General features: G+C 43.7%; 2 protein-coding genes across 2 annotated transcripts in view; one reads left to right on the forward strand and one right to left on the reverse strand.

Moving 5' to 3' along the window:
- Positions 1-20,224, reverse strand: part of BACH1 (BTB domain and CNC homolog 1) — a 506,041-nt gene that overhangs the window by 2,678 nt on the left and 483,139 nt on the right. The gene's annotated exons all lie outside the window — the stretch shown is intronic.
- TIAM1 (TIAM Rac1 associated GEF 1) overlaps positions 14,556-20,224 on the forward strand; it is a 126,690-nt gene continuing 121,021 nt past the window's right edge. Inside the window, exon 1 of the mRNA XM_065741791.1 lies at positions 14,556-14,617. The gene's annotated coding sequence lies outside the window, so the exon portion shown is untranslated. The remainder of the gene's footprint in view (positions 14,618-20,224) is intronic.

Raw genomic sequence — 20,224 nt, forward strand, 5'->3', positions numbered from 1 at the left:
ACGTGCTGTTGCAACCAAGCAGCTGATCCTGCCAGGAGCCAGTGGCTGTTGTGTTTGGTTGTTACCGCCTCCTGGGAAGCTGTAATGCTCTCTGCCCAAGCACGGCACTGTGATTAGTTTAACAGGGAGTTTCCAATTATAAGTTAGATGTATTTTTGCTAGCTTTATTTTATGAGAAAAGGTGTTACATTGTCACGGGACAGCCATTGCAAAGTTCCAGGCTTTGGCTTGGTCCCTGCAGCACGTGAGAGCTGCTGTTCCCATCTGCCCCCCGTCTGCTGGTTGTAGCCATCGGGGGTGTTTGGATTAAAATGTTTTGGGGAGGGAGAATAAAGGAGAAGCTAAGCGCATTTCCTACCCTAGATTTTAGGAGTCACTTAAGGGAGTACGCTAAGATGAGTAAGGGCAGGGGCGAATTGCACACTGCACTTACTGCACTCGTCTGGGGATTTTAGCCCTGTAGTTTGTGGCGTGAAAGCTGTGTTTTTCTTAAGAAAGAGCAATAAAAGCCAACAAGCTTAAAGACCCAGATTAATTTAGAAACTGCAGCGGGGGAGGTGAGCTGGAGGCAGAAGCGCAGTGACTCTGGCTGACCTCTCCATCAACTCCTCCAAACAGCGGGAGCTGCCTGAGCCGTGCTGGGACCGTGGTGTCCCCGGGATGCTGTGGCTCTGTGCTGTGCTGCTGCAGTGCTTCCGAAGGAGCGGTGCCAGGATCCGTCCTGAAACTGCCGAGCAGGGCTTTTGTGCAACTTGGAGAAGTTGGCTGGCTGCTGTACGCGCTCTCTGATGCGGCTTGGTGGCTGTTATGAAGGATTTAATTATCCTGATGACCCACAGTAACAGAAGGAACAGGCCCACTCACGTCAAGCCACCACAGTGCGCGTGGTTATTCCATTTCCCTCCTTCCTTTTCCTCTCTTCTCTCTAGCAGAAAGCTACAGAGTGAAAGATGATGCCTGTGTTACTCTTTCCCAGGCTGGTGTGTACGATGGTTCCTATGATCTTTGTTTATACAGATCTAGGGTAGATTAAAGCTCCTTTTAACATTATGGTGCTTGTCATCAGGCTGGGTAAGCCTGTGGATGCATCTCACTGAAAACACTTCAGACCTCCTGGTAGCTTCCATCCTCTTTCCCTAATTGTGCATTTGTGCAGCTGTTCGTTTTGCACGGCCTCACGAACCCCTGCTCTAGGAGAATTTTAACCATTTGCACAGTCTGTTTAAGCTATGGCTTCTAACATTACACAGAGTGAACAAAACTTTATTAACCTGCTATATCTGTACACACTACCCCTTAGAGGGTTTGAGCAGCTTTTTCAGATTGCTGCAAAAACTCCAGAGTGCCTTACTTTTGTGCTTTGCCTCTACGTGCTGCAGGTAACTGCTGGAATTTGCATGGCAGAATGCACTGAGTATGGAGAATTACCAGTTGTATGTGATTGGCGAGGAAAATCCCATGTACAAAGCAGTCCCATTTGAGGAGGTCATAGGGAGGTGGCTGGAAGAGCACAAAACCTCGTGTGTGTTGCTGTGGCTGATAAGCATTTGAAGGCAGCTGCAGTTGGAGCCCTGAACAGTTGGGCTGGCTCCTTATCTTTACATACCATGGCACTCCATCGAGTGAAAGTGAGAGTTAATTTTCCATTTCCTGAGTGAAGGAACAAAAGGAAGACTGATGCTAGAGCCCAGGGCAGCAGCAAAGCTCTGCACATTCAGCAGAAACAGGGAGGCCTTGCTATCTGCTTTGCCGTGCTGTCCCCAACCATCCCTGCCTCAGTGGTCTGAGTTTCAGCCTTGGTGGCTCTGCTCTCAGCATCCTCCCAAGTGGGGGCATGGAGCAGAGAAATCACATCCTGGTGACTGGTGCCTTGAAGAGTTTCATTTAGCAGTGCTTAAATCTCTCATCACTTTAAACTTTTTTTTAATTTCAGGAATCAAAATGGAGGAGAAGACGATGGTAATTTAGTTTTAATGTCAGGTTTTACTGGGAGTGTTATTTGTTACCAGTGAAGTGCACTTAAGGTCTGAATAAATCTAGGTAGGCACTTTTCATTTGACTGTATGGCCTAAGTATATAAGCCTCTTCTCAACAGTTTAAAGCCTAATTAAATACTTTCTCTTCTCAGTTGTAAAGGAGATATTATTTTAATTACAGAAGCTTTCTTCTGACATGCAAAGCACTCTTCTACCAAGAAGAGTTTGGCAATTTCCTAGATTTGATATGCACACTTCTGTGCAATCTCAGTTTTGCTCAGCAGAAAGCTGACCAGAAGATAGGGCACTCAAGTATAAATCATACAATCTTTTCCTGTTTGTGTCATCCAGAGCTGATGTGTCTTAACATTAGCGTGCAAGTTTCCATTCTTCATTGCTAGTGAAGAAAATGGAAAATAATTTTATGACTCCCTCCTCTCTTTGTCCTCGCTTTACCATCTTTGCCATCTGTTAACCTTCAAAAGATATTCCTATGGCTGAAAGCTTACAATGTGAATAGGAAAACTGTCATGTTCTTTTATAACATATGTAAGACTATCCAGATGTGTAACAGGTTGATGTGAACTGGGGCTCCGGTGACTTTGAAAATGAGACGATGACCATGCATACAGCTCCCAGAAAACCAATCAGAGGGCTATTTGTGGTTTTTTAAGCATCTGGAATTATTTCCAGATTTTGCAGGAGACTTAGTGTGCAGTTGAGGGCAAATTGCTTCATTTCTGTCTGTCTCATTTACTCCCTCATGTAGAAGACAAATAAAATGGATGGGAGATGGTTGTACGAACAAATGTTTATTGTTCAGCAGTCTGCATAAGGTACTGCTTAGGTGTAGTTAATCCTGCCTTGCGGCAGCAGGATGCCTTGTACAACCTTCTGAAATTTCTTTCAAGCCTGTGATCTAGGCTCTGTTGGCTCAGAGCAACCAGGCTTGTTTCATGTAGGAGTCTGGCTGATGGAAGCTCTAACCGTGGTTCTGTCTAGTTTGGAATTTCAATGGCTTCTCACATTACCCCAGTTAGTCATTCCTTGTCTTAATTTTTCCTCCTCTCCTGAATTGCAAACCAGATTTTGGTTGGTGGATGGTGCGTATCATTACTAGAATTTGCCCTGGCAACCAGATGGGTTTCCAAAAATAACTTACCCATTGTTGCAGAGCATCTCTGAACCTCGGGACGTTATACTGTGGTCTCTCTGAGTGGCTTAAGGCTGTCATTTTGTTTCTAATAACTGAACAAAAATAAACCTTACGGCGAGTAGACTTGACTTTGTGTGCAGAGTGATGCTATTTGAGACATGAGAGAAATTCCTGCAATGTTTACACGCTGAAGAAAAATGCCTTTGAAGCCAAAATATTTCTTCTGTATATCCATGCGTGTGATTTTGTTTACAGCTCATTATCTGAACAGTCATCTACTCAGTGAGCACCTGATCTTGAGAGGGGCTTAGTGCCTGGGTAGGTGGTGCTATGTTTGAAGTCATCTGCGTAAGGGGCTGCTCTTGGGCCCTTAGCCCAACTACCTGGAGCCACTTGCAGGAGTGGGATGGCCAGGTAAACAAGGTCCTTCCTTTCTCAGAATGGGGGTATTGCAGTTTTTGCTGCTGTTAATTGTTCTATTTATTTATTTATTTATTTATTTATGCATTAATTGGCTATCTGGGAAATATTTGAGATGCTTTTGGACTGCGGGCATTCTCTTTTCCAGTTTCAGAATGGTACCAATCCAGTATTTGGGGTATCTCAGTGTTTTCCTAGTGCAGCAGGAGGATGAGAATGTATAGAGATGTGTTTAGTTGCTGGTCGCCTTGTTGTGGCAGTGCTGCTCGCTGTGATTATCTTGTCACTGCTTTTGGAGAGCATTCTGCAGCCTGACATCTTGTTATACTCCCTTTCCTGCTTATCAGCAGCAGCTCTCCGTATCTTTTTCTCTAGCCATCTCAATATCCCTTACACTCCATATATTTTTAAAACCCTCTCCCTCAGCTGTTTTTTTTTACTTTTAATCTTAACGCAAACTCAAAATGAGGAATCGTGGTTAACTTGGCATCAGCCCTGTGTTTTATGCATCTATTTTAATTGCAGTTATATTGAAAACACAAATTCTCTCTTGTAAAACAAGAAGATACCAAAAACTTCACTGTGCTTGGGTTAAAAACTGAATTTTTGACAGAAGGGAAGAGGTGGGAGCCTGGTTGGGTTGCTGTTTAGACCTCCCAGGTCAAGGCCCTCATCCCCACAGGTCTGCAGACATTGGATTGATGGGGTCTCTCAGAAAGAAGCTTTTGTTGACTCTGCCAAGGAGGCAGATAGTTCTCTGGACACTTTGCTTAGAAGCCTCCTTGGCTTTATCTGATACAAATTGTGAATGAGAATTTCATGGTGCAAAGGGATGTCAGTGGGGAACTGCACCAAAGACATGGGCTAAAAGCCACGTGAAGTTAATGGAAAATTTCTAAACTGTTGTTGGTGGATTCTGTGTTGTGTCCAGAATGACTTTATGTTGACCACTGTGCTTTACGTTGACTACTGTAAATAGCTTCTAGGTGATACAAAGAATGTTGAGTTCAATGCTTATTCCCCCCTTAAATAAGATAGGAGTGGGTCGGAGCAGTGTTTGCTGGTAGGTGCTAAGGGAGGGAGACCTGAGGACTTTGCTTCTGATGTGATCAGGCTGCACCATACAAGATTTTCTTATTCCTGCCTTTGCAAAACTAAAGTGTTTCTTAAATACCATATGCTTGTTTGTCTAGGTTTGTTCCTTCGTAATTCAGAAGTGAATTAAAACAGTGGTAGGTAACTCAGTATAAACATGTGATGACATGCAAGATGTAGGTTCTTGGGGGCCAGAAGTTACATAGATTGTTAGTATGGAAAATGGAAAACTGCTTGGATTAAAGAGAGATGCCAGACATTGATTTGCTTGTGTGGATGTGGGAGAGACGGGACAGTCAGTTGTAATATTTTCTCTGAATTACAGAGAGAGAGCCTTTCATTATCTGCATTCTCTAGAGTATTCTATATTCTCCAGCATATTTTTGCCATATGTGTTTAGTTTCCAGAAGTTTATATACATTATCTGCTTTTCGTTCCAAACAATGTAACATTTATTACTAGTTTCATGAGTTGTTGTTTCAGGGGGAAAAAAAAATCTGCATAGATCTGCCTGTAACTTTGATTTTTGCTCTGGCACCGTACCACATGCAATATATACCATCTGCACCAAAGTGGATGATAAAAAATATGCCTATCAACCACGTCTCTGTATAGTTGTCTCAAACCCATTCACAGTGATGAAAATTGTTTTGAGGAAGGTCACCAATTCTCTGCTGTTGGTGGACAAGACGACTTTTAACTGTTAACTCATCCCTGTGCAGTAGCAAGCAATGATCTTAGAGCTCTTTCCAACCTTTCTGATTCTATGATTTATTCCCAGGGCAAGGGGCGAGCACATCAAAAGCACAGTGGCAAGGAAGTCGTAAGGGGTCACACAAGGAAGCTTCTTGATAACAAACTATTTTGCTTACACAGTGTGTCCTTTGTAACCTTACGAACAATGGGTAAAAAAACTGGACATAATTATAATTAAATAGAGGAATCACTGCAGTGCTGTAACATCGTTTTCTGTGCTCACCTTCTCCTTCTTGAATTACTTATGCTTGATTGTTACAATTGATTGCAATTGTGAGAGCTAATTTTAGTACATAAATTTTTGAATGGAAGCCTGCCAACTGTTTGTGTAATGGAAGGCAACAGCTACAAAGAATTTGGTGCAGGGTGTATTTTCTCTCTCTCTCTCCAACCAAATGTTAGCAACCATTTCATGGGCTTATTCACATATATATATATATGCATACATACATAATGTGTGTATATATATGTATATTTATATATATACAAATACATGTATGGACAGTATACTTAGCCAAAGAAGAAGGAAAATTTAGCCAATGCACTGTGAAAAGCAGAAGAGCAACTTAGAGAACTGTGGTGAGTTTCAGGAACAAGCTGAATTTAATGCTGATGAGAAAGTGATCATTTCCTTAGATATAGAACAAATACCAAAAGCAGTGGAGTTTGATCTTAAACTTTGCATTATGGAAAAGAGGACAAACAGTGTTCCAACCTTAAGAAAAAAATCCAATATGTTTTGTTTATGAAGTTGAAGGCAAGCGTATGAGTATATAGATCTGGGCCCTTAGAAAATGTCATGGCAGTTTTCCTAGCAGCGTGGTCTAATTTCTAAGAAGCTCATTGTCAGAACTTGCAGGAAGAGTAGATCTAATTGCCGGAGAATAAGCAGCAAAGGTTTATTCCTTAGTGAATTCTAACTCAAGGATGAATTTGCTTTCCATGTCCTGTTTTCATATATCCTGGATTCAAGATACAGTAATTGTCAAGGCTGTTTTCCTGGTCCTTTTCTCCCACATGCCAAAGAGGAGGAAGAAAGTTTAAGTGATGAAGAGGGTTTGAAGAGTGCAGGTGGGCTGGTGGGGTTTAAGGCTTTTAGGGATGATTTTCCTATGGACTGAAAAGTGTTAACTTAAAAATAAAAAAGATCATCTGGTAAATTAGTTTTGGTTACTCAGATTATGATGTGAGCTCCTTTGTAAGGTATGCAAACTAACTGGAACTCATGTCATCTTTCTCCTGTAGGTTTTTGGTGTCTCCTCTCACTCGTTTTTCTCCTACTGTCATTCTAGTTGTGATTGTTTAAAAACAAGTTATAATTTGAAGCTCATATTGTACAAACATTTATCTTGGTCATCCTCCTGGAGTTATTCACAGATGTTAAGCTTTGGCAAAGTCATGGCCAAGAATGATAGGTGGAGGATCTATGTTCTTGAATCAGCTCTTTCTTTTGTCTTCAGTTGGGGCATTTTTAGTTCAATTCAGTGCCATATGAAGTTTCCTGAAGGAGATAGTGTGTCTCTGTAAAAGTGCCTTTAAAAGGGATAGAACAGTTTAAATATGTTTGAGAGAATTAATTAAAATGTCTTTCAATTGAAAGGGAACGAGGCTTTTTTTTCAAAATAAAGCTCCAGCCCTGTGAAACATTTTGCATCAATTACAAAAGGAACTTCAGTACATTTTTCTAAAATGAGGAATGAGCAAACTGCATCTGCTAGGTGTGGGAGTGACATTTCAAAATCCCACTGACAGTGGAATTATCAAACTAAACATCATCTTGCTCACCCTGGTGCTAAGTAAGTAACTCCAGAAGTGAAATTGTCCCCTCCTAGGGGTAGAACTGACCCTTGGGAAGTGGTGGTGGAAACCCTCCAATAGGACAGAGTACTCAGTTCTCTAACACAGTAAACTTTGATTTCTGCTGGAAACTTCAGAGCTCCTTGTTCTTAATATCTTACCAACGTGAAGCAGGGCTCTTGGATTTAGTTAGGTTTATTTGGCAAAGCCACCTTCGTCTGTTCTGAAGCAAAGGTGGCCGTATGCCTACTTATGGTTTGTGCCATCCAGTGATGGGCAGCGCCTGCCTCTTTCCTCGTGTCTGTCAGAAACACCTTATTTAAGCAATGCATGTATGTAACCATCCTTATCAGAAATGACTGAAGAAAGAGGAAAGTAAGAGACTTCCTTAACCACGGAAGCTTTCAATGTTGTTTTATACTTAAAAGTTTCTTTGAACGATAAAATAATAATAGTCTATGATGCTATAGTGATGTTCCTCAGTCATAGTTATCTACTTATTTACATCACAGTTTTCATTGCTGAATCACTGGGTGCAACACAAAGGCAGACCTTTGATGTTGTATCTGTTTTAATGGGAATGTATTGTGACTTCTTTGAGAAGTGAAATGTCACAGCAGAGATCACACCATGGAACTGCTGCAGAGCTGGGAAGAAATCCTCTACTGTAGGCAGTCAGGTGAAAGGTGAACAATGGCATTCCCAGTTTCAGTTTTCTACTATCTTGCTTTCAGAAAGATCGCAGGATCAGAGAATTGTGTGGGCTTGAGAACTCTCTGATCCCACCTTCCTCTCAGAAAGCATTTACCAGTATTTATATGTATGTGCATATGTGTATGTATGTGTAAACAGTAATCTGATACAGGAACATCATGCATATTGCTGCCGTGTTTCACATTATTGCCCATGTTATGAAAAAATCTGTCACATTGATCTAGCAGTAATTTACTCAGTCCTGCGTAAACTTGGATCTTGCCCTTCTATCACAAAGAGAGTAACAACATAGAATCACAGAATCATTAAGGCTGTAAAAGAGCACTAAGATCACTGAGTCCAACCATCAGCCCACCCTCACCATGCCCACTGACCACGTCCCTCAGTGCCACAATGGCTCTTGAACACATCCAGGGACAGCAACTCTACCACCTCCCTGGGCAGCCTGTGCCGATAATGGGAAGATGATGCCTTTGCATCCCTCTTGCAACAGGGATACTGTTGCAAAGAGTGAGTTTGAAGGAAGGAGTGATCTGGGTGGGCACGTAGAAAATAATTTTGGCAAAGTAATAAACAGTAGCCAGAGCCATGAACAGAACCAGGACCAGTAATGAAAGAGAACTAGTAATGTCAGAGAAGACCATTTTAAGGGAGAATTGGAGATGCAAGAAGATAGAGGGCTGCTGTCTTTGATGTATCTGAAATATAGATCCATGGAAGCTCAAAGGGAGAAGAGTGGCAGTGATCAGCTGCACCTGCCTTGTCTGGGAATTCTTGGGCATCTGTAAGCTTCTTTGTGAGGGGATCTGCAAAAGCTGTGTGTGACAAGAAGCTTATGTTGCTACAAGCACAGACATACTTGTTTAGCTGGAAGGCATTTCAGCAAGGGCTGCCTTTGCAGTGAAAAACCACGTGTAGAGCAGAAATCAAAGGTGAAGACCTTGGACTTATGTGGTCTTCATGACAGCAGTCATGACACACGGTGTCATGTTGTACTTACTTCCTCCAGGCACCTGATGTACTTCGCTTTGAGTTGTGACATCACTCCTGAGGTGCTGGGGGATGCAAAGCTGGCATCTTTGGTAGAGGTGGTGCCTGGCTCACCACATGAGGCTCCACTTCTCCGAATTCAAGTAGAAGCTGTGCTTTAAATAAAAACACTCACTGTACTCACAGTGGCTGTTATTTGCCTGTTCCCTCCAAAGTCCTGCTAACTATTAGTGGGTTTTTCCCCTCCTGAGGCTTTCATGTTTCTTAACTTCACCGTGTTTAAATACCACAGCACACTTGTCAGCTGCGGAGAAGCAGGGAGGATGGAGCTGGTTATGGCCAGAGTGACTGGTGGATGAGGCAGGCAGCAGCACCACGCTGTGTGCCATGCTCTGTGTCATACCTTATGCCATGCATATGTGGGGCTCTAATGATGTTTGTGCCTGGGGCTGCTGGTGGGCTGCAATTTGACAGTGGTACTCGCATGGATGGATGGAAAGCTCAGCAACACAGGCTGGGATTATGCGTGGGCACCTTGTAACCTTTTATTACTCTTGATAGGGCAACACTGTTAGTGAAATAGGGCTTGGTTAGCTGAAATGGCTTGCTGCGGGGTGGGTTGCTGCATTTGCAGGGCAAGATGTGATGTTCCCCTCAGGTGCTGCAGGCAAACTTGCAATCTGCCATAGTGGCTTACTGGGAAAAGCACAAAAGAAACTGTTCTGAGAAGCATTGTGGTGACAGTGCATGGCTCAAGCTGATTGCAGTGTGCTCCCTGTTCATACTTCCTTTTCAGAAGAAAAATAAAACTGCTTGCTGGAGAATCGAAGCAGGATTTTTATGTTTTTTTCACGCTCCATGAGCTGATGCTGAAGGGAATGATGTTATCCCTCCTCTTCCTCTCCTAGGTCCTTTGTATCTGCTGCCTTGCTGGTGTCTGCCCCGGTGCACTCAGGACACATGGCTGAACAGGGAACTGCTGTCATTGGGTGTGTTTTCATGCTCTGATTTGACTGGCATGTGAGTGCAGCCATGCTGAAGTGAAGTGGCATGAAGGAGTCGGAGGGATGTGCAGTCTTGATTAGAATGAATAGCGGAACTGTACCTGAGTGACACACCTCCTGCCCTTCAGGTTTAATGCCGGTGTCAATGCTCAGCTGCTGGAGTGATAGGTGCAGAAAAAAACACCTTGTAAAGCCCACTCATCTCAATCCTTCCTTTCTTCTCTGTGTATTTACACCAGGAAGCACTTCTGTGCTGTGCAGCAGACAGAACAGGTTGCCCAGAGAGGCTGTGAGATCTCCTTGGAGGTCTTCAGAATCCAACTGGACATGGCCCTGGGCACCTGCTCTGGATGTCCCTTCTGGAGCAGGGATTGGGCCAGATGGACCCAGAGGGCCCTGCTGCTCTGTGATCCTGTGTTACAGTCAGCGCTTCTCAAGCAGAGCTGCTGCAATGCAAGTCAGAAGTATCTGCAGTGTAACTAGGGAGAGCTGCTTGCTTCATGGGCTGTCCCTGGGCAGCAACATCAGAAGTGCTGAGAGCTGTGCATTGAGAAAGCTGGGCTGATATTCTCACGGAGATAGAGCTGTCTCGCCTGTGAATGCTGCGTAACCAGGGCTTCGACTTGCTAATAGTGACTTAACTATGAGCTATCAAGAATGTGTTGGAGGTGTAATATGAGAAGAAATGGGATGAGGTAAGAGGCAAGTCTTAGGAAATAGCACAGGAGGGACACCACAGTAAAAAAGGGAGGAAATCCCTAGCAGATGAGTGGCAAAACAGCATTAAAACAGGTTTTTGGTATTGGATGGAAGAGATGATGATTCAAGAAATGTAAACATGTATCGTGGAGGTTTGGCCTGTAGGAACAGTGCGCTTGAAATAAATGAAACAGGAATATTTTAGCTTTTTATTGTGGAAGAGGTGGATTGTTTTGCTGGGGCGTGTAGACATCTATATGGTAGCTCAGTTTGCTGACAGAAGCTGTGAGTTTGCATGAATAGTATTGAGCACAAAAAAATATGGGTAGCTGGCCTTGTCTGGAAGGTACAGTGGTCAATGTGGTGCAGTGTGTTAGAGTAAGAGATGGGAAAGTGCAAGACAGGACGATTCCCCCACCAGCAGTGTGGTATGCTGGCATGGTTTTAACCTAGCACCCTACCCCCAAGCTTTGAGGCAAGTCTCTGAATTACAGTATTGCTTTTTTTTTTCCCATCACTGCACACAGTTCTCTTTGCCTCCCCTGTCCCTTTGCTAGCTGTGCTCCTGGAAGCTCCTCTGCTGGCCTCTGTGCTCTGGGGAAGGCTCCGTTCCCTTCAGCTTGTGTGGTTCTCGCTGCTGCCACTTCTGATGTGACCCCAGACCCTATGAGTGTGACAGGAATTATTGTGCCCTGCCTTCCCTGGGAGCAGGTTGCAGGGAGCAGGACCCTTGGGCTGCACAAGTTGTCTTTTTGATAGCGTCACTTAGAGACAGGACACTGGGGAAATACCATAACCAGTTCTTTCCACTGCATGCCATAGGGGTGACTACTAGAAGCTGAGCTAGCAGTCTTGACAGTGTAGTGCAGCCTACGTGACATTTATTTTTTTCTTTCCAGATTTGCAGCAAGATAGGAGAAGCATTTGGACGTGACCTATCTATAGCTTGAGATAATTTCTGCACTGGCAAACACATGAAGAGATAAAGCAATGGAGTGCTCAGAGCTAAATCTCCTCTGTACAAATGCTGGGAGCATATGTAATAGGATTGTTGAATTGGAGCTACATGTTTGCAGGGATAAGTACAGTATGGTGATACTGTACTGTCACAGCCATTCTAAATCAGAAAAAAAAGACAGGATTTACACTGGTTGTTGGAGATTCTTGCATTTCACTATAGACTTCTACAATAACAAAAGAATAGAAAAGGCTTTTGTAGATGAGACAAACCAGATCTGTGAGATGGCTGGAGCCCTGACTGAGGGGAATCCTGGATGAAGAAAGCAAGAATGCTCTGACCTTACTGTAGTAAGGTATCAAAGATTACTGTTACACAAAATACACAGAGAAGTAAACTGTGTACAGATCTAGCAGAACTATGGGTGAAGAGGGGCAGAGCCCTGGCAGCTGGAAGCAGCCCACCTGCCCTTGCTCTCACTTGTGCCCAGTGCAGGGGAAGCCACGAGAGGGGCCAGCGATGCTTCCTCAGGCTCTTCCAGGCAGGTGTAAAGTGATCTTTGCAGTGGGAAGCCTTGGGTATCGATGTGCTTTTTGATGTTTATAGAGCGACAGTGCTGCCCCTCATTAGGATTACCACCGATGTATCTTCAGAGCTCCAGTCTAATATCCTTTGTGTGCATGACACCTCCTGTGCTTCTAAGGGTTACAGCAAGGGCACGGCTGTGGGACAGGGCTGTTGGGACTTGGCAAATGGTCTTCTGAGAGCAGCAGAGGCCACAGATGTGGAATGTGTATGTGGTGCTCCCACTGATGCTCAGGCTGGGGTGGTTATAAGGAAAAGCATAGAGACTTCACAGAATCATTAAGGTTGGAGAAGACCTTTAAGATCACCTAGTGCTACCGCCAGCCCACTGTCACCATCCCCACTGACCACGTCCCTCAGTGCCTCATCCACACTCTTGAACTCCACCACCTCCCTGGGCAGCCTGTTCTTTTAATACAAAAATAAAAAGGAGGGCTTTTCCATTATCTTCTTACAGAGGTGGCTACAGATTTTCCTGAACGGAGCCTACAGAAACTCCCCAGAAGAGCCCTAGGGTTCCCATGTGGACCTCCCACATCATCTCTGCCTCTCGTCCTGTTCACCCATGAAGATCCCCGTCTATGTTGATGAGTGCCATGACTGCTGCACTGCAGCTGCTGGGTGAGGATGCAGTGTGGCCCATTTGTGGCCTCTGCTCGGCCTCACTCCTGCTGCTGCGGGCAGCACTGTGACCAGAGGACAGCCAGGAGGAGACTGACCACTTTATTTTTAGTTCGGTTTAGGAGATTGCTACATTTTCTTGCTTTTTGTTGTTGTGGTTGCTAATCCCGTGGGCAGATTGATCGCTCCCTTGTATTCTTGGCTTTTATTTTGTTTACTTTATTGGTGAAAATTATCTTTTTGTATGTGTTGTTTTTTTTCATTTTTTTCCCCCCACTTTTCACTCCATGCCAGCACTGGCGTGAATAAATGGAAGGATGCCACATGTCAACTGCAGGTTACCAGAGCTTCTAACTGTGGCCTGGTGAAGCACAGCTGAAACCCAGCCCTTGGCCCTTCAGCTGCAGCAAGAGAAGGTCTCCTTGTGGGAGCCATGGTGTGGGGGGCTGCCCTCAACAATTCCCTCCACTCTTTCTGGCTGTGTTGCTGTTTGACCTCAGCCATTGCGTTGTTAACTAGCAAAAGACCGTTCACATTGAATTATGAATACATAAAACAGCAGTGGGATTTAATTAGGCAGCTATTCAGAAAGCAGGTGCTTCCTTTCTGGGTTTAAGTTACCGAATTCATCAGGGCATTTCAACTTTGTGCAGTTTAAATTCCCTGCTCCTGAAGAACAAAGTCATTTTCTCAGCTTTGGAGGCTGACATCTGCTTGTGGAGATTAACTGTGTTCCTATAGCAGCTGGCACAGATTTTCTTTGTGGAGGAGATGTATGGAAGAGAGCATTAAGCCCCGGTACAAGTTGCTGCGCTCAGATGGAAATTGCTCTGCAGGTTTTGAAGAAGGTGCATTTATCAGAGGGATGTCTGGTGGTGGCACATCACCTGTAGGGTTTAGGATGGATTTGTAAGGGCTGGCTGTGCTGGTGCAGTTGAGTGTCAATGGGAAGTCCTGTGTTCTGCTGGAGTCATGGGGGCTCATGCTGCAACGAGGAGAACAACTGCTTTAAATAAAGAGCCATCAGCAAGCACTTGCTCAGAGCTGTGTTTGTGGATGGAGTGAAGACAGTTGGCCAGAGGGAGCGACCCCAGTCTGTCTGGGCTGAGTGACTGCTCGGGAAGACGTCCGTCAGCCACACTTCAACTCACCGAACAGCATGTGGTGATAATATTAGCTGGGCATAGGTGACCTCTTATTGCTCTAGCTGGATGAGTGTTTTACAGCCTTATTTTTAAGATGCATTTTTATTTACTGCTTTATACCTAAGTCGGTGCTTTCTGTTTATTGCTTTTTCAGAGCCAGTCTAAACCACACCTGGCCCCCTAATTTAATGTTACTGACAACATGCCGTCTAGAGCCAAGCTTTTTATAAAACTCCAGATCAGGAGAAATGCTTCAATTAATTAAGCCCGAGTCCAGTGGAAAGAGCTGCTTTTAAACAAGGGGAACGTTCCCTGCAGGACTTGCAACCTCAGATCCTGCAGCCGTGAGTGCCTGGAGTGAGCCGACTGGAAACAAAAGTGGAACCGACTTAATTGGGTTTTGTGGCTCTGGCAAAGTATAAAGAGCAACAAATAGTGAGAAACAATTTGGATTTGAATTATTTCCCCCCCTACGTTAACAGGTCGAGGTGATGTTAGTAATAAAATTCTGGCTGGCTCTTTGGCTGCCAGAATTTGGCAGAGGTCTGTTGCAGGTAATGAGGGTCATGCAGATTAACACCAGCTGTGCAGTCTGGCTGGGTGCTTGAAGCTGACCTGTTAATCTTTCTTTTCCATTCCAGGAGCTACAGAGGACAACAAATGTTTCCCAGCCATCCTACTTATTGCTGTAACACCCTGATGTGAGTAACAACCACGGTGGTTTGTTGGTTTGGTTGGTTGTTTTTTTGGGGTTTTTATTTTTTTTTGTTTTGTAAATAAACTTTCTTGTGTACCCATTTGCAGCTGCTGCTCGCTCCTCTCTTGTTCTGCTTATGTGTCCATTCCTTTCCCTGTCCTAGGGCAGTGCTCCACAGCCTGCAGAAGAGAGCAGAGGGTCTCCTAGAGATAAAAATGTGAAAACTTCTCTGTAATATGAAATATAATGCACAGTGAAATGTTTACATGAAAAATCATGTCAGCAGCTGCATCTTTTATCAAAGAATATATATTCAGAAGTGTTTATACAGAAATGTGACAGCACTAAATCTGGGTAGTTGGTTACTAATCTTTGCAAAGATGCAAAGCCAGTTAAGAAAAACAATAACATTCCCCTGACTGTAACTTACAATACACGTTAGACCCAAGCATTTAAAGACTCCTGTCTTGCCCTTATTCTCCTCCACACTTCCTCCATGTGGTCACACCAAATTGCTGCCAGCTGGCCTATTTGTGTGTTTGTTTGTACTGCCTCTAATTTTTGACCTTTCAAAGAGACAGACAAAATCTGTGGCTCATGCAAATCTTTGAATTTACAGCCAGCCCAGCCTACTAGTGGGAAGGAAAAATGCAGGGAGTTTAAGCCACAGAAGGGAACACATTCAATTCTGAAGTGCCTCATTATTGACCGTAGACCCTAGCTTGTGTATAAATTAGTTGAAGCCTTTCCTCTTCTGCCTGTGTTTTTCTTACCTCTGTATCACCTTTTCCCCTTATTGCAGAGAGCGCCATAGGTTTCCTTCTGAGCTAGGCTGAGCCTGACAAACACTCCCTGTTTTGTTTGTTCCAGGGTTCCAAGCTTTTTCAAGTGAGAGATTTTATAGCATGGCGTGTTTATAAAAGACAAAAACAGAAGAGAGGGGGAAAAAAAAGATTTTAAAAATTTCTGCATTTCAGAGAAAGAAGTATGAAACCAGAAGACTGATCTATCATCAAATAGAGCACCCTAGTGTATGGGTATATGGCAAGACAGGCAGTCTGGGTGATATTTCCAGTTTCCCTGGAGTGAAAGCACATGCAGTTTACAGTGGATAATGAAATGTTATGAAATGTTAAATTTTTTTATGAGGAATATGTTAATTTTGCCAGTGTGGTAATCCTGAGGCTCCAGTCCACAGCAAGGCTGACATTTATGTTATGAAGAGATGTGCAGATATTTTCTGAGGTATAAACAGACAGTGCATCTGAAAAAAAAAAAAAAAAGAAACAGAGAAAAATGTGAAAATTTTCTTTTTCATTCTCTTTTTCTTTCTCTTCTATTCCATCATATCAAATAACAGCTGATGTCAAAAGGATTGCTGCTCTGAACAGTGCTGCAGTATTTTGTGATTCATGGCAAACCCAAAAGTTCATTTATTTATTTTTTGTGTGTGTGAGTGTGGGCTCGGGGATACCACATGTGACAGTCAGACCAAGGTGCTGATCCAGCATTTAAACCATATGTAGCTCTTGCTGTAGGTTCACTCTGTTTCCCCAGTGTGCTTTGTTGCAGTGTGGTAGAGGCATGGTTCCCAGACAGAGCTGTCTTTTCAATCAGGACCATGATGGCCAGCATTGCTTCCCGAGGCCTTGGCTTCACATGAAACTCCAGGGCAATCAATGAGGAGTTTGCCTCTGGCTGGAGTGGAAGGTCTCCCTCCTCGGCACCCCCTGGCAAAATTAAAACAGAATGAGCTCCATGCCTTGCTACATTCACAAGCAGAGCTGTCTTACATTATGAAAGGCCTGGAGTACTCCTGGAACTGGCTGTGACATTGGTGAGGGAGGACGCTGCAGGGCTGACATAGGGTATATGGGAAGGGAGGAGTAGGAGGAGCATGCATGTTCTTTCCCCTTTTGTGGGAAAGGGTTGGTTCAGATAACATGAAATTACATCCTCAGTAATATTAGCACCTGAATATGTTGATTTTGACTCAAAGCCTGGAGTCAGTGCATTTAATGAAGATGCAGTGAAGATCTTGCTGGCCTTCATTTCCTGGAGCAGCTCTGGGTCACTCACGCCATGGGATCAGCTAATGGGAAGGTTCCAGGAGATGTTTGGCCTTCCATGGTTTTTATTCTGCTTTTGCAGGGCTCTCTTCAGGATGTTCCTCCATGGCTGATGCAGGAGGCTCCCCTTTCCCGAGGTTGATGGGCATGCTGTGAGGCCTGTGCTATGTCCCAAATGTGGGTGAGGAATTGGATGATCACACCCTGGCCTGACCTCGTCTGGTCACCAGATAGCTCGGCTGGTTTTTGCTGAGGTCCAGAGTGTGGAACATGATCATTTAAGTCTGAAGAATTCCCTTATCTGCGCATTGTAACTACAGTGCGGGAAACTGGCCCAAGTTATGGAAGTGATTTCTTCAAGTGCAGCATTCTTGGCATACTTAAGCTTGTGATATCTGATTACTGTTTTTGAGCAAGTAATGCAACTGATTAAATCAAACTATTGTACTGCTCTGAAATGTATTCCTATATTCTTGCTGCCATTCCCCCATTTATTGCCAGTTTAATGCATACTCACTACTATTTATACCACGTTGCTGTATATTAATCACGTATTTATGGGAGGGGAAATAGGAAGAGAATGGGAGGAGAAATAACTTGGGTCACAGAGGCTTTTGCAGAGAAGCATCTGCCTAAAACACTGACATCTCCCAGAGCTTTGTGAAGCTTATGGAAGGTTTTTGAGACAGAAGACCCTTGCCAGGCAGCTGAGGTCCTGCTTGTGGTTAGCCAAGACAGCCCAGGATATGGAGAATTGTACATGATGAATGTGTGGCAGGATTATAAACTCCTCTAAACATTCATTTTAAGATATCATTTAATCTCTATATATTTTTAATTGAGTTGAGTTTTTAGAAGACACTTAGAAATACAAAGCCACAGAGAAATGCCAAGGAAAAATAATCTGAATAATCCAGAAGCCAAACTTCTGCTGGAAATGCTAGATAACCAGTCAGCAGTGGATAGAAAATGACTAGGAGTGAAAGGTAGTGTAGCTTATCATGCAATTCCTATGTTTTTTAATGATTTTTATAAAATGAGGAGATCCTGTGTGGAGCCAGGAGCTGGACTTGATGATCCTTACAAGTCCCTTCAAACTTTGGATATTCTGTGAGTCTGTAGAGCAGGCAGCACTGCAGTCAGGATTCCAAATGTTGTATTTAATCACAAACCAGTCTTTAATGTTCAAGAGGCAAATACTGAAAAGCCTCAAATAAAAGGAACAAGCAAGACTTCAAAAAGAAACGAAATAAGTTGAGATGAGGAAAATTAATCAGCAGTTCTGAAATGATTATGATTGTCAGAGAACAAGGTTTTTGCCAGCGTAAGAAAGCTGGTCTCTGCCCTTGAGCTTGCTTAAGCAGTTAATCTCTGTATGAACTCTTAGTCTTAGAGATCACTCAGAGGATATTAATCATCCCTGAGCATTTAAAAACATACATTTGTGCAAGTAAAAAAGTAGAGGTCGAGTGGCAGTGGGGTAGCTGCAGGCTCAGCTCTGCTCTTAACTGCAGCTCTTCCAAAGGTGGGTGTGTAACTTTGTGTGTGTGTACCTATGTATGCATTGCCAGTGAGTGTTGTCACTGGTCTGCGATTACTTGGGAGCTGGCTTGCAGGAGAGCTTGTGTTTGACTATTGCAGACCATGTACTTTGCCTGCTTTGTAACAAACTGTCACCTTCTTGAAGCTAGTGGCTTGGAACCAGATTTGGAGAGACTTCATTTTCTGTGAGATTTACTAGTATCAAGAAAAGGACACAAGACTTCAGACTGCAGTTCAGTAAAGTCATTTCATGTTTTTCTCCTGCTCTTTTTCTTCACCTCCTTCCTTTGCCTGCTAAGCACGAAAAAGAGCCAACGTTTAAACAATGTTTCCTGGTCATGCTTCTCAGCTTCTTGTTTTCTTAACAGGGAGTCTGAACAATTTCCTGTAATTTTGAAGCTTTTCAAAGTAAAATGTGCCAGTGGCATTTCTAAATACTATCCTCACTCAGCATGCCTCTGACATGCTCTACTCTTGGCCTCCATACTATGTATGGAAGTCCTCCAAATTTGTTCTGCTTTGGGGTGGGAGTGAGGATGCAGAGAGGGGTGTACCTGGCAGACAGTTGTGCTCTCATCCCATTGCCACTGGGTAATGCTACAACCTCTGTTGGAAGTCAGTGTCTCTCAGATGAAGTGGCTCTCATGGGTAAGCCCAAGCACACACTTGTGTGCCCTAATCTCAGCTGGTCTGAAGCAGATTTCAGTGCTGTGGCCTGGGTAGGTTGGAAAGCAAGGTTAGCAGCAGCTTTATAAGGAGGCAGGATCCATCAGTCGCTGTCATTGGCATGGTTTGAGTGGATCAAGCCCTTCCACGAGCTGTCAGTAAGTTTCACTGCAGTGTGGTTGGGTGGACCAGCACCTAGGAAAGGCTGTTCTCTTCATATTGAGTTTTTGCCTCTCTGCCAGACTTGTTCCTGAGCAGTTAGTTCATAATGGTTTGAAAGTGCGCCCCTTAGCCTGGGATTGATGAGTTACAAGAGTCACTTGGATAGGAAAGGATGTGTGGGGATATCCAGTCCATCCCTCTGCCCAAAGCAGGGCCAGCTCTGAGATCAGAGCAGGCTTCCCAGGGTTTTCTCCAGGTAGATCTTAAACCTCTGAGGATGGAGCCTGCACAACCTCTCTGGACATCATGGTCCAGCTTCATTTCTCACCTCAGGCATCTTTGTGGTGAAGATCTGCATATATTCAGACAAAATTACTAGTGATTCATTTGATGACCGCTGTAGCACTGTACCTGAGCATAGCATGGGCACCATTAGAATGACTGCAGCACTTGACAGCAACTGTAGACAGTGACAAGCTATGCCTCGAAGCTATTCATTTGCTCATTTTGAGGAGTGCAGGGCAGGCAAACAAATAGACATTAATGTATGAGATACTGTGTCATTGCAGTGAACAAGGTGAGTATAAAAAGGAAAAGTATAAAAGTAGCACATACTGCCTGATAAAATTGTCTTGTAATTAAATGACTCGAGGTTTTATAAGGGAGAAGAAAGCCCTCTAAAGAAGCTTGAACAAGTTAACAGGAAAGGTTGAAAAATGGAAGGCACTAAGACATAAAACTGGCAGATCTTAAATCTCAAGTGTTTGAGGGATGGCAAGTCCAGATGTGATATTTATAACTTCGAGTCACAGTGTGGAAGTCAGCAACACTTATGCTCTAGGCAGAGTTCTGAAGGTAGGGTGTCTGCTCACGCTGGAGAGCTTTAGACATATGTGAAGACTTGTTGGGACTGGGCTTTAATTCCTGTGTAGAGCCCAGGTATGGTAAAGTTGACACCAGTTTGGGGCTTCTTTTCTTTGCAGTGACATTGAGGGGAGTTTGTTTATCATCTGGCTGTTAAGAGAGGAAGGAAAAAAAAAAGAAATAGAGCTTGTTGTCTAAAAATGAGAACATGTACAGTCAACTAGCATCTTTTATTTTTATGCATTGTGTCTAAAATAGATGCAGGTCTGCCTACTTTCTTAACATGCATCTGACAGAAAGTAATAGCA

The sequence above is a fragment of the Cyrtonyx montezumae genome, unplaced genomic scaffold, assembly GCF_038088225.1.
Source record: "Cyrtonyx montezumae isolate F1298 unplaced genomic scaffold, pur_monq_1.0 scaffold_3, whole genome shotgun sequence".
Classification (NCBI taxonomy): Eukaryota; Metazoa; Chordata; class Aves; order Galliformes; family Odontophoridae; genus Cyrtonyx; species Cyrtonyx montezumae.